The sequence below is a fragment of the Procambarus clarkii genome, unplaced genomic scaffold, assembly GCF_040958095.1.
Source record: "Procambarus clarkii isolate CNS0578487 unplaced genomic scaffold, FALCON_Pclarkii_2.0 HiC_scaffold_180, whole genome shotgun sequence".
Classification (NCBI taxonomy): Eukaryota; Metazoa; Arthropoda; class Malacostraca; order Decapoda; family Cambaridae; genus Procambarus; species Procambarus clarkii.
In genome coordinates this window covers 83,983-98,910 of record NW_027189213.1, presented here as the reverse complement: position 1 = coordinate 98,910, position 14,928 = coordinate 83,983, and the positions used below count along the sequence as shown (strand labels likewise).

Genomic DNA, 14,928 nt, shown 5'->3' with positions numbered 1-14,928 from the left:
TTTATTTATTTTTTTTTAATTTTTTATTTATTTATTATATGTGTAGATGAAGGTTAATTCATATGACTGATGCTAGGAATGTCTGAAATCTCCTTAGAAGGATATTTTGGCCCTGAGAAGGGCCGAGTTTGGTGTATACTAGGGTGGTCGATTTAGCTTATGCACGCTCTCCACGGATACGGCGAGCAAGCTGAATGTCCTTTGGCATGATGGTGACACGCTTGGCGTGGATGGCACAGAGGTTAGTGTCCTCGAAGAGACCGACCAGGTAAGCCTCGGATGCCTCCTGTAAAGCCATGACGGCAGACGACTGGAAGCGAAGATCTGTCTTGAAGTCCTGGGCAATCTCGCGCACCAGACGCTGGAAGGGAAGTTTCCTGATGAGCAACTCGGTGCTCTTCTGGTAACGACGGATCTCACGCAGGGCGACCGTTCCGGGCCTGTAACGGTGAGGCTTCTTCACACCCCCTGTGGCAGGAGCAGACTTGCGTGCTGCCTTGGTGGCCAGCTGCTTACGAGGAGCCTTGCCTCCCGTGGACTTGCGAGCAGTCTGCTTGGTGCGAGCCATGGTGAACAACTGTGGTTTGTGATGGCCGGCGCCGAAAAATTTTTGCTTATATACGCCGTCTCGAGGCGCTTGCTCGAGCGCCATTGGCTGCTCGACTCGCCTACGTCACCCCGTTGCCCCTCCCCTCCTTCCTCTGGCTGCAGCCAACAGGCGGCTCACCTCAATCACTATTATTGCTGATTTTGCTCTATTTTTTGGATTTGTGCAAAAGTCATTTCACAGGGACGTGAAACAGACGAGTAGGCAACTGCAGTTTTGAAAGCGTTGTGAGAAAGCCGTGTCTACTCGACCACAAGCGTAAAGTAAGGGCAGGCAGGAGTTGCAATGCTACTAGTACGTCCGCTTGATGGGATATAGTCGGGAAATCGTGCGGGCATTCGTCAATTCGATTCACACAACTTCAACACCATGACTGGACGCGGCAAGGGAGGCAAGGGACTCGGAAAGGGTGGCGCCAAGCGTCATCGTAAGGTGCTACGTGACAACATCCAGGGCATCACCAAGCCCGCTATTCGTCGCTTAGCTCGTCGTGGCGGCGTCAAGCGTATTTCGGGTCTCATCTACGAAGAGACCCGTGGCGTCCTGAAGGTGTTCCTCGAGAACGTCATCCGTGATGCTGTAACCTACACGGAACACGCCAAGAGGAAGACCGTCACTGCCATGGACGTGGTGTACGCTCTGAAGCGCCAGGGTCGTACCCTCTACGGATTCGGCGGATAAGAGCTTGGCTAATCCATCGATTCCACCCACCACCACCTCAAAACGGGACCTAATTAGGTCCCTATACTTTTTTACTGAAGGGCTTAATAGACGATAACATAAATTGTTTTGATATCAGCTAGCACATTGGGTCTTATGAAATCTATTTTTTATCCTCGCATGCTTAAAGGGACTCTGATTGGGGGGGGGGGGGGGGAAGGTTTGTTACGTTATATACTAGCAGAGCAGGATCATTGGTGGGGAGGGGGGGGGGTGAGGGAGGGAGAGAGAGAGAGAGAGAGATCTTTCCCAACTCTTCCTTTTTACATGAGTGAGCTACCCGTTTTATTCATTTTATCCTTCTCAGAGCTGTTTTGATAGTATCCAAATGATGGTAAATGAAAAGGGAGGACACGAATATCTACCCAGAATTCAGGAATGGCAATCGATATGCATGTTTGAGTGCGAATCTTTTTCTCTCTCAACTTAGGTATACGTTTATGTCGTACCTAAAAGCGAGAACCACACTATTGGGACAAGTATGCAAGGCCCAATTTTCCTAACAAGCACAGTTAATTTTGTTATTTTCGAACATTTCTTTCCAAATTGGTTTATCCAATTAACAGTATTATATTAAGATCATGAATTGCTGGGTTAGGTTAGGTTAGGTTAGGTTAGCTTAGCTTAGCTTAGGTTAGGTTAGGTTAGCTTAGCTTAGCTTGGGTTAGCATAGGTTAGGTTAGGTTTGATTACATTTCTATGTTAGATTTAACTCAAATTCAAAACAATTGCAGTCATTCGGCTTGTTAGTCAACTTGCCTCTAATAGGGGCAATTTGTCTAACAAGACTATTTAGTTTTGTGTGCATATATATATATATATATATATATATATATATATATATATATATATATATATATATATATATATATATATATATATATATATATATATATATATATATATATATATATATATATATATATATTATAGCTTCAAGACTCCGAACCAATATAGAAGCATCAAGAGGAAGTGCTTGTGTTATGGGCCAATAGGCCTTCTGCAGTTACTTCCATTCTTATGTTTTTATTCCCATTGGTTCGTGTTTTATCTTGTATATATTATAATATATATATTTTAATACTTGTGAACCAGAATATGTTTGAGCAGCAGCGATCGTGCCATTGGCCGAAGTGCAACAATTCAAATAATTTAAAGGGCCTGCTCGGGTATATAAGAGAGGCTGGGAGACTGGGGCCGGTGGTGGGTGATGGGTGATGAGTGATGGTGTGGTGTGGTGTGGTGTGGTGTTGTTAAGAGTTGATTTACGGCCGGCCAGCCAGCCAGCCAGCCAGCCAGCCAGCCAGCCAGCCAGCCAGCCAGCCAGCCAGCCAGCCAGCCAGCTGCAGCCAAGGCAGGGCAAGGCAAGGCAATAACAGGACAGGACAGGACAGGCCAGGCAAGGCAAGGCAAGGCAAGGCAAGGCAAGGCAAGGCAGGCAGGCAGGCAGGCAGGCAGGCAGGCAGGCAGGCAGGCAGGCAGGCAGGCAGGCAGGCAGGCAGGCAGCCAGGCAGGCAGGCAGGCAGGCAGGCAGGCAGGCAGCCAGCCAGCCAGCCAGCCAGCCAGCCAGCCAGCCAGCCAGCCAGCCAGCCAGCCAGCCAGCCAGCCAGCCAGCCAGCCAGCCAGCCAGCCACTCCCACTTTGTATTTATATGCATTCAATTTATATTCAAACATTATATATGTTAAGGGCCTTGTTTTAGTGTTTATTTTAAAAATGACAAACATCGAGTCATTTTACCAGTCCTTTAGCGTTAACGGTGATGCATTTTAAAACTGAACATAAATCGCCTTTTCTGGATATATCAAATATCGAATCCGCTTAATGTGCCTACAATTCAATCATTCAAAAAATACATAATTTACATCAAGCCTTTTCATAGAACAGACAATAAGATTTGTAGATGCAAAAAAAAAAAATCCTTTAAGTTATCAATACAATGTGAGAAAACTTTACTTTTATAACTAAAGTTGCACAATTATACCAATTCTATGGTGGCTGGGTGGTAAGGTGTGTGGCTGGTGTTTTGGAAGTCGCGAGTTCAAACGACCCAATGGGAATAATACTTTTTTTTTTTGCCATACAATCTTCCTAATACTATTATGTAGGTTTGTGTGTGTTTTTTTTTATTCATTCTTTGGTTTTATAGATGACATACATATTGACTCCTTTTACCGGTCCTTAATTAGGCTCTGGGGAAGCAATGGTGGTGGTGGTGGTGGTGGTGCATTTAAAACTAAACCAAAAATCACCAGTTCTGGACGCGTCAAATATCATATCCGCTTAATGTGTCTACAACCTAATTACTTAAAACTACACTATTTAATTCATTCATATCATGTGCATATTGGTCATTATGCTCATACAACCGACATCAAAATTTATTTTCATTATTAGAATCATACATTTCATCAAGTAATACAGATACAAAGAGATTTTCTTTCTGAGAAGACCGTTAGTATTGGCTGGCTGGCAGGCAGGCAGGCAGGCAGGCATTTGAGGGTTATTATTTCGCCTGTTGATTGGGGGGAGGGTTGATGTGTTAGGGGGTTTTCGGTTAGGTGTGGTGGTGGTGATTGGTGGTGAGTGGTAGTGGTGGTGGTGGTGGTGGTGGTGGTGGTGGTAGTAGGTGGGAGTTGGGGGGGGGGGGGGAGGGAGGGAAGGGGAGGGGAATGATGGTCTGTGGATTCCTTCTCCGTACCCTTTACATATAAGCAAAAATATGCCTTCCTGTGGGTATAGAAACATTAACACAAATTATATCAGTAACTGATATTGTAGCCTTTTAAACAGAAAAGATTTGTACATACAAATACTTTTTAATTATCATTTATTTGTGGAAATGGCATTTACGTCATTAAATTGATACCTCAGCATCAAGCTAGTGTCCTGCAGCAGTGGTCCAGTGGTAAAGTGTATATAAGTGATGCGTATTCTTGGAGTTGCGAGTTCAAACCCGGATTAAGCTATATATATATACAACATGTTTTGTTTTGGTTGTTCGTTTTTGTATAAAGCCTCACACAATATCTATATTAAGCGAGTTTGTTTTAAACATGACATACATATTAATTCATTTTACCAGGCCTTATTCCACACAACTCCGTGAATTTCCCGTGGAGCCAGCCATTCAAACAAAAACAAACGAAACAAAACAAAACAAAACAAAAAACATTATTGCCAACAGCATTTGGTGTTCCCAGGCGGTCACCCATCCAAGTACTAACCAAACCCAACGTTGCTTAACTTCGCTGATCGGACGAGAAGCGGTGTTCTCAACGTGGTATGGCCGTTGGCATGAGACTGCCTACACATTGTGGCTAATAACCAACTCTTTTTTTAAGTCATCGCGGCAGGATACGGACCTGCTTGTGGTGTCTTAATGGTAATTGTATCCTAACATATTTTTGTCTCCTTGGCATGGATATTTAACATCGTTTATTCAGTCTTGGGTTTATGTTCTTTCGCCATTTACAGACATTTTACATCTACCTACTTCCTCAGCCTGCCCTGCCAATTTCTAATGAATTTGTGGATTTTCTTTTGTAATACAAACATGTGTGTGCTCATCTGCTCTTCAGTTTTTATGATATTTGTCTCATCTGTCCTGCTTTATGATACTTTTACAAAGAACATGAACAAATGCTTCTATTTTAGAGAAGATATGGGATCCAGGTTTCGGAGCCGTAAAACCAACCGTCGTGATTGGTGGACGAGTTGCCAGGTTGCAGCTTCTGTACCGTGCCGGCACATAAATAGGTTCGGCTCAAGCGGCGGCAGCATCATTCCCCCGTGACTGTCTGAGCGTCTCTCATCACCTTGGTTGGTTCATCATCATCATCATGGTAGAAGCAAAGCCTACCAAGAAGGCTGCGGCTGCTGCTGCTGCTGCTGCTGTGGTGGCCACCACCAGGAAACCTCGCGTCCAGGTTGCTCACCCGAAAACTAGTCAAATGGTTCTAGCCGCGGTCGCAGCACTCAAAGACCGTAAGGGCTCGTCTCTACAAGCAATCAAGAAGTACGTTGTTGCCAACAACAAAGTCGAGGCTGCCAAGATCGCCATTTACATCCGAAGATTTCTCAAGAAAGCAGTGGCTGACGGCATTCTTGTTCAGACCAAGGGAAGTGGAGCTAGTGGATCATTCAAGCTGGCCGTAGCAGAGAAGAGGGCCGTTCTAACTCCCAAGAAAGCCACCACAACCAAGAAACCATCTACAGCAGCAAAGAAGGCCGTGGTAACTCCCAAGAAAGCCGCCACAAGCAACAAACCACCTACAGCCTTGAAAAAGAAGCAGCAGCAGCTTGTTGTTGGGAACAAAAAGCCCAAAATAAAGAGAGCTTCAAAATCTCCCAAACCACCCAAGGCAAAGAAAGCTGTCAAGAAAACAACAAAGGCAAAATAAACGACGACATGCAAGCAGCATGAATACACATGACAATAAACATCCAGGCCTCCCCCCTCAGTGGAGGGGCCTCATATGATTCCAAAAAGAGTTTAGTTTTGTACACAAATAAATCATTACTTTTGGGGTAGATTTACTCTGTATATTATATATATATATATATATATATATATATATATATATATATATATATATATATATATATATATATATATATATATACATGGGTGAGGTGATATGGTACCAAAGTTTTGGGTAAGGTGATTGACATTTACACAAGATAAAACACGAACCAATGGGAATAAAAACATAAGAATGGAAGTAACTGCAGAAGGCCTATTGGCCCATAACACAAGCACTTCCTCTTGATGCTTCTATATTGGTTCGGAGTCTTGAAGCTATAATATATATATATATATATATATATATATATATATATATATATATATATATATATATATATATATATATATATATATATATATATATATATATATATATATATATATATATGCACACAAAACTAAATAGTCTTGTTAGACAAATTGCCCCTATTAGAGGCAAGTTGACTAACAAGCCGAATGACTGCAATTGTTTTGAATTTGAGTTAAATCTAACATAGAAATGTAATCAAACCTAACCTAACCTATGCTAACCCAAGCTAAGCTAAGCTAACCTAACCTAACCTAAGCTAAGCTAAGCTAACCTAACCTAACCTAACCTAACCCAGCAATTCATGATCTTAATATAATACTGTTAATTGGATAAACCAATTTGGAAAGAAATGTTCGAAAATAACAAAATTAACTGTGCTTGTTAGGAAAATTGGGCCTTGCATACTTGTCCCAATAGTGTGGTTCTCGCTTTTAGGTACGACATAAACGTATACCTAAGTTGAGAGAGAAAAAGATTCGCACTCAAACATGCATATCGATTGCCATTCCTGAATTCTGGGTAGATATTCGTGTCCTCCCTTTTCATTTACCATCATTTGGATACTATCAAAACAGCTCTGAGAAGGATAAAATGAATAAAACGGGTAGCTCACTCATGTAAAAAGGAAGAGTTGGGAAAGATCTCTCTCTCTCTCTCTCTCCCTCCCTCACCCCCCCCCCTCCCCACCAATGATCCTGCTCTGCTAGTATATAACGTAACAAACCTTCCCCCCCCCCCCCCCCCCCCCAATCAGAGTCCCTTTAAGCATGCGAGGATAAAAAATAGATTTCATAAGACCCAATGTGCTAGCTGATATCAAAACAATTTATGTTATCGTCTATTAAGCCCTTCAGTAAAAAAGTATAGGGACCTAATTAGGTCCCGTTTTGAGGTGGTGGTGGGTGGAATCGATGGATTAGCCAAGCTCTTATCCGCCGAATCCGTAGAGGGTACGACCCTGGCGCTTCAGAGCGTACACCACGTCCATGGCAGTGACGGTCTTCCTCTTGGCGTGTTCCGTGTAGGTTACAGCATCACGGATGACGTTCTCGAGGAACACCTTCAGGACGCCACGGGTCTCTTCGTAGATGAGACCCGAAATACGCTTGACGCCGCCACGACGAGCTAAGCGACGAATAGCGGGCTTGGTGATGCCCTGGATGTTGTCACGTAGCACCTTACGATGACGCTTGGCGCCACCCTTTCCGAGTCCCTTGCCTCCCTTGCCGCGTCCAGTCATGGTGTTGAAGTTGTGTGAATCGAATTGACGAATGCCCGCACGATTTCCCGACTATATCCCATCAAGCGGACGTACTAGTAGCATTGCAACTCCTGCCTGCCCTTACTTTACGCTTGTGGTCGAGTAGACACGGCTTTCTCACAACGCTTTCAAAACTGCAGTTGCCTACTCGTCTGTTTCACGTCCCTGTGAAATGACTTTTGCACAAATCCAAAAAATAGAGCAAAATCAGCAATAATAGTGATTGAGGTGAGCCGCCTGTTGGCTGCAGCCAGAGGAAGGAGGGGAGGGGCAACGGGGTGACGTAGGCGAGTCGAGCAGCCAATGGCGCTCGAGCAAGCGCCTCGAGACGGCGTATATAAGCAAAAATTTTTCGGCGCCGGCCATCACAAACCACAGTTGTTCACCATGGCTCGCACCAAGCAGACTGCTCGCAAGTCCACGGGAGGCAAGGCTCCTCGTAAGCAGCTGGCCACCAAGGCAGCACGCAAGTCTGCTCCTGCCACAGGGGGTGTGAAGAAGCCTCACCGTTACAGGCCCGGAACGGTCGCCCTGCGTGAGATCCGTCGTTACCAGAAGAGCACCGAGTTGCTCATCAGGAAACTTCCCTTCCAGCGTCTGGTGCGCGAGATTGCCCAGGACTTCAAGACAGATCTTCGCTTCCAGTCGTCTGCCGTCATGGCTTTACAGGAGGCATCCGAGGCTTACCTGGTCGGTCTCTTCGAGGACACTAACCTCTGTGCCATCCACGCCAAGCGTGTCACCATCATGCCAAAGGACATTCAGCTTGCTCGCCGTATCCGTGGAGAGCGTGCATAAGCTAAATCGACCACCCTAGTATACACCAAACTCGGCCCTTCTCAGGGCCAAAATATCCTTCTAAGGAGATTTCAGACATTCCTAGCATCAGTCATATGAATTAACCTTCATCTACACATATAATAAATAAATAAAAAATTAAAAAAAAATAAATAAATACACTAATTTAGGTGTCATACATACACGTGATATCAATAAATCAAGTCATTTGTAGTACAACCTGTTCTCTTACAAACAAAACGCCGTCGCTTTTCGCTCTTATGCACTGTCAAGGATCACCCCCCCCAAAAATAAAAATTGTCATACTGTACTAGAAATAAAAGCAGCTTGTATAAGTGACATACTGTCCAGTCCTGTTTTATTCTGTTTTCGGTCCTCTGGCTTAATCTGTTAAGTTAGGAGATGACATTTTAAATTAACCGTTTTCTTGACATTTTCAAACCTAAGAGGGTGGCCTGCATAGTAATCCTAATGTGGAACATAACAATGAATCTCTAATCTCTAGAAAAAAGATACCGAGTGCTTATATGTGTTGAGAGAGAGAGAGAGAGAGAGAGAGAGAGAGAGAGAGAGAGAGAGAGAGAGAGAGAGAGAGAGAGAGAGAGAGAGAGAGAGAGAGAGAGAGAGAGAGACACACAGACAGACAGACAGACAGACAGACAGACAGACAGACAGACAGACAGACAGACAGACAGACAGACAGACAGACAGACAGACAGAGACTGAGAGAGAGAAACACACACAGACAGTTTCATAAATATTCTCATTTTATAGCTATTTGCTTTCAGTGACAGAGGTTTTTGTTATAATAGTATTGGTGTCTAACACTCACAATCTCTTTAGAAATTAAAGTGTGGCTCCAATGGAGCCGAGTTTGTTGGTTTGAGGCCAAGCCACCACCACAGGGCAGTAAGCCGTTTACTTGGAGGAGGTGTACTTGGTGACGGCCTTAGTGCCCTCAGAGACGGCGTGCTTGGCCAGTTCTCCGGGCAACAGGAGCCTTACAGCCGTCTGGATCTCCCGACTGGTAATGGTGGAACGCTTGTTGTAGTGGGCCAGGCGAGAAGCCTCGGCGGCGATGCGCTCGAAGATGTCGTTCACGAACGAGTTCATGATCGACATGGCTTTGGAAGAGATACCAGTGTCGGGGTGGACCTGCTTCAGCACTTTGTAGATGTAGATGCTGTAGCTCTCCTTCCTCCTGCGCTTCTTTTTCTTATCGCCCTTGGCAATGGCCTTCTGGGCCTTTCCGGCCTTCTTGGCAGCCTTTCCAGATGCCTTGGGTGGCATGATGATGCTCGTGCTGGCTGGCGTTGCGATACAATAATGAACTTTTGCGCGAGTCGAGCTTTCCTTTTATATCCCGCTCGCGACTCAGCTCAGAGCGGGTCGCGTGGCGGAGCGCGCTGATTGGTCAGTGGCGGACTCCCTTGATCCTGAGCGGGGTATATAACACGAAGCTCGATCTGCGGGCCGGCATAAAATTCTCTTCAACATCTTTGTAAATGACCTACCCCAACCAGAGTATAGGGACACCATTATCGTACAATTTGCGGACGACGTAACACACGTAATAACATCTAACCCTAGCATCCAAGCGGCCAAGCATGCAACTGTAACCCGTAAGGCAAACGTAGAACTAGCAAGGACTGCTAACTGGGAAAGGAAATGGAGGATCACCACTAACCCAGAAAAGATCCAATTAAGCACTGTCGGCTGTATGGCCTTCTCTATTGAAAATGAGGGGGGAATAAGAATCAGGGGTGATCCCATAGCCATCTCAAACTCCAACACAGTGCTCGGTTACAACTTCAACAGGCTACTCAACTCCTCCCAGTACGTATCCCAGAAGACAGCGATGGCCCGGGGCTCACTGGAGAGGCTCTTCCGTTTCAACCAAGCCCCATCCCACATCAAGCTCCACCTGTACAGAATGATCATAAGGCCTAGCTTGGAATACCCCTACGTTCCCCTGAACCTCACCAACAAATCCAACATGTTGAAGATTCAACGAGTACAAAACAAAGCACTTCGCTTTGCAGAGGGCCTGACTCTGAGGGACAGGGTAAGAACTGACCTGATCCATGAGACGCTCAACATGAAGCCAATGAACATTAGGCTCAGCTACCTGGCCAGAAGACAGCTGTACCGTATGAAGAACATGTATGTCCCAGACCCAGAAGATCCCTTCGTAGCAGAAAACACCACCAGCGACTACGAGATCCACGATCCACCACACAGAACCAGAAGAATCACTCTCCAACAAAAAGTGATCAGACATATCCATGATGAGGCCTTCCCAAGCCCTCAGATACTAAGCGGTCTGCCAGACGATCCAGATGAGTGGCCCATCCCGGACCCAATCTACACCAAATGAAGAATAAAGAAAGAAAGAAAAAAAAAAAAAAATAACAAAATAAAAAAATAAAAATAAAAAAAATAAAAAAATAAATAAATAAATTAAAAAAAAAAAAAAAAATAATAAAAAAAAAAAAAAAAAAAAATATATAAATAAATAAAACACCTACAAAAAAAATATAAAACCAAAAAACCATTTGTCGTGGCGGCAGAAGTGTAACTACCCTGATGTTTCTAAGATTAGCCTCCTTCAGCCAACTCCATCGGCTCTAGTGCTTTAGGACACCAACAAGGTCACAAACACTAGCCCCCCAGCCAATGTACTGACAACCCAACATAACACATACGCAAACAAACAACACATACAAAAATGTCAACCCATGGTGGACAGGCCACCGAACTTTCAAACCTCCTCTCTCTCTACACCCGCATCCTCTTCCTGAATTTCATCTCCCCATCCCTCTACCTCCCCCATCCTTTCCATTCCCTATGGACATCAATCCGATCCGGCATAAAACACCACAAACCCACAACAGCAGCAGTAATGTCAGGACGCGGCAAGGGAGGCAAAGTGAAGGGCAAGTCAAAGTCTCGCTCCAGCAGGGCCGGACTTCAGTTCCCCGTGGGCAGAATTCACCGTCTGCTGCGTAAGGGCAACTACGCCGAACGCGTCGGTGCTGGCGCTCCTGTCTACCTAGCAGCCGTCATGGAATACCTCGCTGCCGAAGTTCTGGAGCTCGCCGGTAACGCCGCACGTGACAACAAGAAGACCCGTATCATCCCACGTCACTTGCAGTTGGCCATCCGCAACGACGAAGAACTCAACAAACTTCTGTCTGGCGTAACCATTGCACAGGGAGGTGTTCTTCCAAACATTCAGGCAGTTCTTTTGCCAAAGAAGACAGAGAAGAAGTAAGCACTTCTGCCACCCACCACGACAAATACCATAACCAGGCTCCATCCGGAGCCACACACACTTTAATAGAGAGATTCAAGTAGACAATCAACTTTCAAACATTAATAATAACATTTATATTGATTTCATTTGGAATGTGTACATAACAAACAAACAAAACAAAATTATAGGGGATATTCAGCATCACTTGGAATATTAACCAATCATATAAATCCAATATATATTTTATATTTTACTTTAAGCGAGGAATTCTTATTCTATCAATTTTTAATCATACAAATGAACAAAAGCAATTCTTCACTAGACGTAATAAATGAATAAATGATCAAGGTTTTAATGTGTTTCATGAATATATATATATATATATATATATATATATATATATATATATATATATATATATATATATATATATATATATATATATATATATATATATATTATAATATATATATTTTAATACTTGTGAACCAGAATATGTTTGAGCAGCAGCGATCGTGCCATTGGCCGAAGTGCAACAATTCAAATAATTTAAAGGGCCTGCTCGGGTATATAAGAGAGGCTGGGAGACTGGGGCCGGTGGTGGGTGATGGGTGATGAGTGATGGTGTGGTGTGGTGTGGTGTTGTTAAGAGTTGATTTACGGCCGGCCAGCCAGCCAGCCAGCCAGCCAGCCAGCCAGCCAGCCAGCCAGCCAGCCAGCCAGCCAGCCAGCTGCAGCCAAGGCAGGGCAAGGCAAGGCAATAACAGGACAGGACAGGACAGGCCAGGCAAGGCAAGGCAAGGCAAGGCAAGGCAAGGCAGGCAGGCAGGCAGGCAGGCAGGCAGGCAGGCAGGCAGGCAGGCAGGCAGGCAGGCAGGCAGGCAGGCAGGCAGCCAGGCAGGCAGGCAGGCAGCCAGCCAGCCAGCCAGCCAGCCAGCCAGCCAGCCAGCCAGCCAGCCAGCCAGCCAGCCAGCCAGCCAGCCAGCCAGCCAGCCAGCCAGCCAGCCAGCCAGCCAGCCAGCCAGCCAGCCAGCCAGCCACTCCCACTTTGTATTTATATGCATTCAATTTATATTCAAACATTATATATGTTAAGGGCCTTGTTTTAGTGTTTATTTTAAAAATGACAAACATCGAGTCATTTTACCAGTCCTTTAGCGTTAACGGTGATGCATTTTAAAACTGAACATAAATCGCCTTTTCTGGATATATCAAATATCGAATCCGCTTAATGTGCCTACAATTCAATCATTCAAAAAATACATAATTTACATCAAGCCTTTTCATAGAACAGACAATAAGATTTGTAGATGCAAAAAAAAAAAATCCTTTAAGTTATCAATACAATGTGAGAAAACTTTACTTTTATAACTAAAGTTGCACAATTATACCAATTCTATGGTGGCTGGGTGGTAAGGTGTGTGGCTGGTGTTTTGGAAGTCGCGAGTTCAAACGACCCAATGGGAATAATACTTTTTTTTTTTGCCATACAATCTTCCTAATACTATTATGTAGGTTTGTGTGTGTTTTTTTTTATTCATTCTTTGGTTTTATAGATGACATACATATTGACTCCTTTTACCGGTCCTTAATTAGGCTCTGGGGAAGCAATGGTGGTGGTGGTGGTGGTGGTGCATTTAAAACTAAACCAAAAATCACCAGTTCTGGACGCGTCAAATATCATATCCGCTTAATGTGTCTACAACCTAATTACTTAAAACTACACTATTTAATTCATTCATATCATGTGCATATTGGTCATTATGCTCATACAACCGACATCAAAATTTATTTTCATTATTAGAATCATACATTTCATCAAGTAATACAGATACAAAGAGATTTTCTTTCTGAGAAGACCGTTAGTATTGGCTGGCTGGCAGGCAGGCAGGCAGGCAGGCATTTGAGGGTTATTATTTCGCCTGTTGATTGGGGGGAGGGTTGATGTGTTAGGGGGTTTTCGGTTAGGTGTGGTGGTGGTGATTGGTGGTGAGTGGTAGTGGTGGTGGTGGTGGTGGTGGTGGTGGTGGTAGTAGGTGGGAGTTGGGGGGGGGGGGGGGAGGGAGGGAAGGGGAGGGGAATGATGGTCTGTGGATTCCTTCTCCGTACCCTTTACATATAAGCAAAAATATGCCTTCCTGTGGGTATAGAAACATTAACACAAATTATATCAGTAACTGATATTGTAGCCTTTTAAACAGAAAAGATTTGTACATACAAATACTTTTTAATTATCATTTATTTGTGGAAATGGCATTTACGTCATTAAATTGATACCTCAGCATCAAGCTAGTGTCCTGCAGCAGTGGTCCAGTGGTAAAGTGTATATAAGTGATGCGTATTCTTGGAGTTGCGAGTTCAAACCCGGATTAAGCTATATATATATACAACATGTTTTGTTTTGGTTGTTCGTTTTTGTATAAAGCCTCACACAATATCTATATTAAGCGAGTTTGTTTTAAACATGACATACATATTAATTCATTTTACCAGGCCTTATTCCACACAACTCCGTGAATTTCCCGTGGAGCCAGCCATTCAAACAAAAACAAACGAAACAAAACAAAACAAACAAAAAACATTATTGCCAACAGCATTTGGTGTTCCCAGGCGGTCACCCATCCAAGTACTAACCAAACCCAACGTTGCTTAACTTCGCTGATCGGACGAGAAGCGGTGTTCTCAACGTGGTATGGCCGTTGGCATGAGACTGCCTACACATTGTGGCTAATAACCAACTCTTTTTTTAAGTCATCGCGGCAGGATACGGACCTGCTTGTGGTGTCTTAATGGTAATTGTATCCTAACATATTTTTGTCTCCTTGGCATGGATATTTAACATCGTTTATTCAGTCTTGGGTTTATGTTCTTTCGCCATTTACAGACATTTTACATCTACCTACTTCCTCAGCCTGCCCTGCCAATTTCTAATGAATTTGTGGATTTTCTTTTGTAATACAAACATGTGTGTGCTCATCTGCTCTTCAGTTTTTATGATATTTGTCTCATCTGTCCTGCTTTATGATACTTTTACAAAGAACATGAACAAATGCTTCTATTTTAGAGAAGATATGGGATCCAGGTTTCGGAGCCGTAAAACCAACCGTCGTGATTGGTGGACGAGTTGCCAGGTTGCAGCTTCTGTACCGTGCCGGCACATAAATAGGTTCGGCTCAAGCGGCGGCAGCATCATTCCCCCGTGACTGTCTGAGCGTCTCTCATCACCTTGGTTGGTTCATCATCATCATCATGGTAGAAGCAAAGCCTACCAAGAAGGCTGCGGCTGCTGCTGCTGCTGCTGCTGTGGTGGCCACCACCAGGAAACCTCGCGTCCAGGTTGCTCACCCGAAAACTAGTCAAATGGTTCTAGCCGCGGTCGCAGCACTCAAAGACCGTAAGGGCTCGTCTCTACAAGCAATCAAGAAGTACGTTGTTGCCAACAACAAAG

At 44.2% G+C, this 14,928-nt stretch overlaps 2 non-coding genes across 2 annotated transcripts; both read right to left on the bottom strand.

Annotated features, from left to right (window-relative positions):
• Nucleotides 1-4,505: 4,505 nt before the first annotated feature.
• LOC138361095 (5S ribosomal RNA) lies at nucleotides 4,506-4,624 on the bottom strand. The gene has a single exon (XR_011226779.1). It is a non-coding gene; the product is annotated as a 5S ribosomal RNA (ribosomal RNA).
• Nucleotides 4,625-14,065: 9,441 nt separating this feature from the next.
• Nucleotides 14,066-14,184, bottom strand: LOC138361114 (5S ribosomal RNA). Its single transcript, XR_011226797.1, has one exon. It is a non-coding gene; the product is annotated as a 5S ribosomal RNA (ribosomal RNA).
• Between the last annotated feature and the right edge of the window lie 744 nt (nucleotides 14,185-14,928).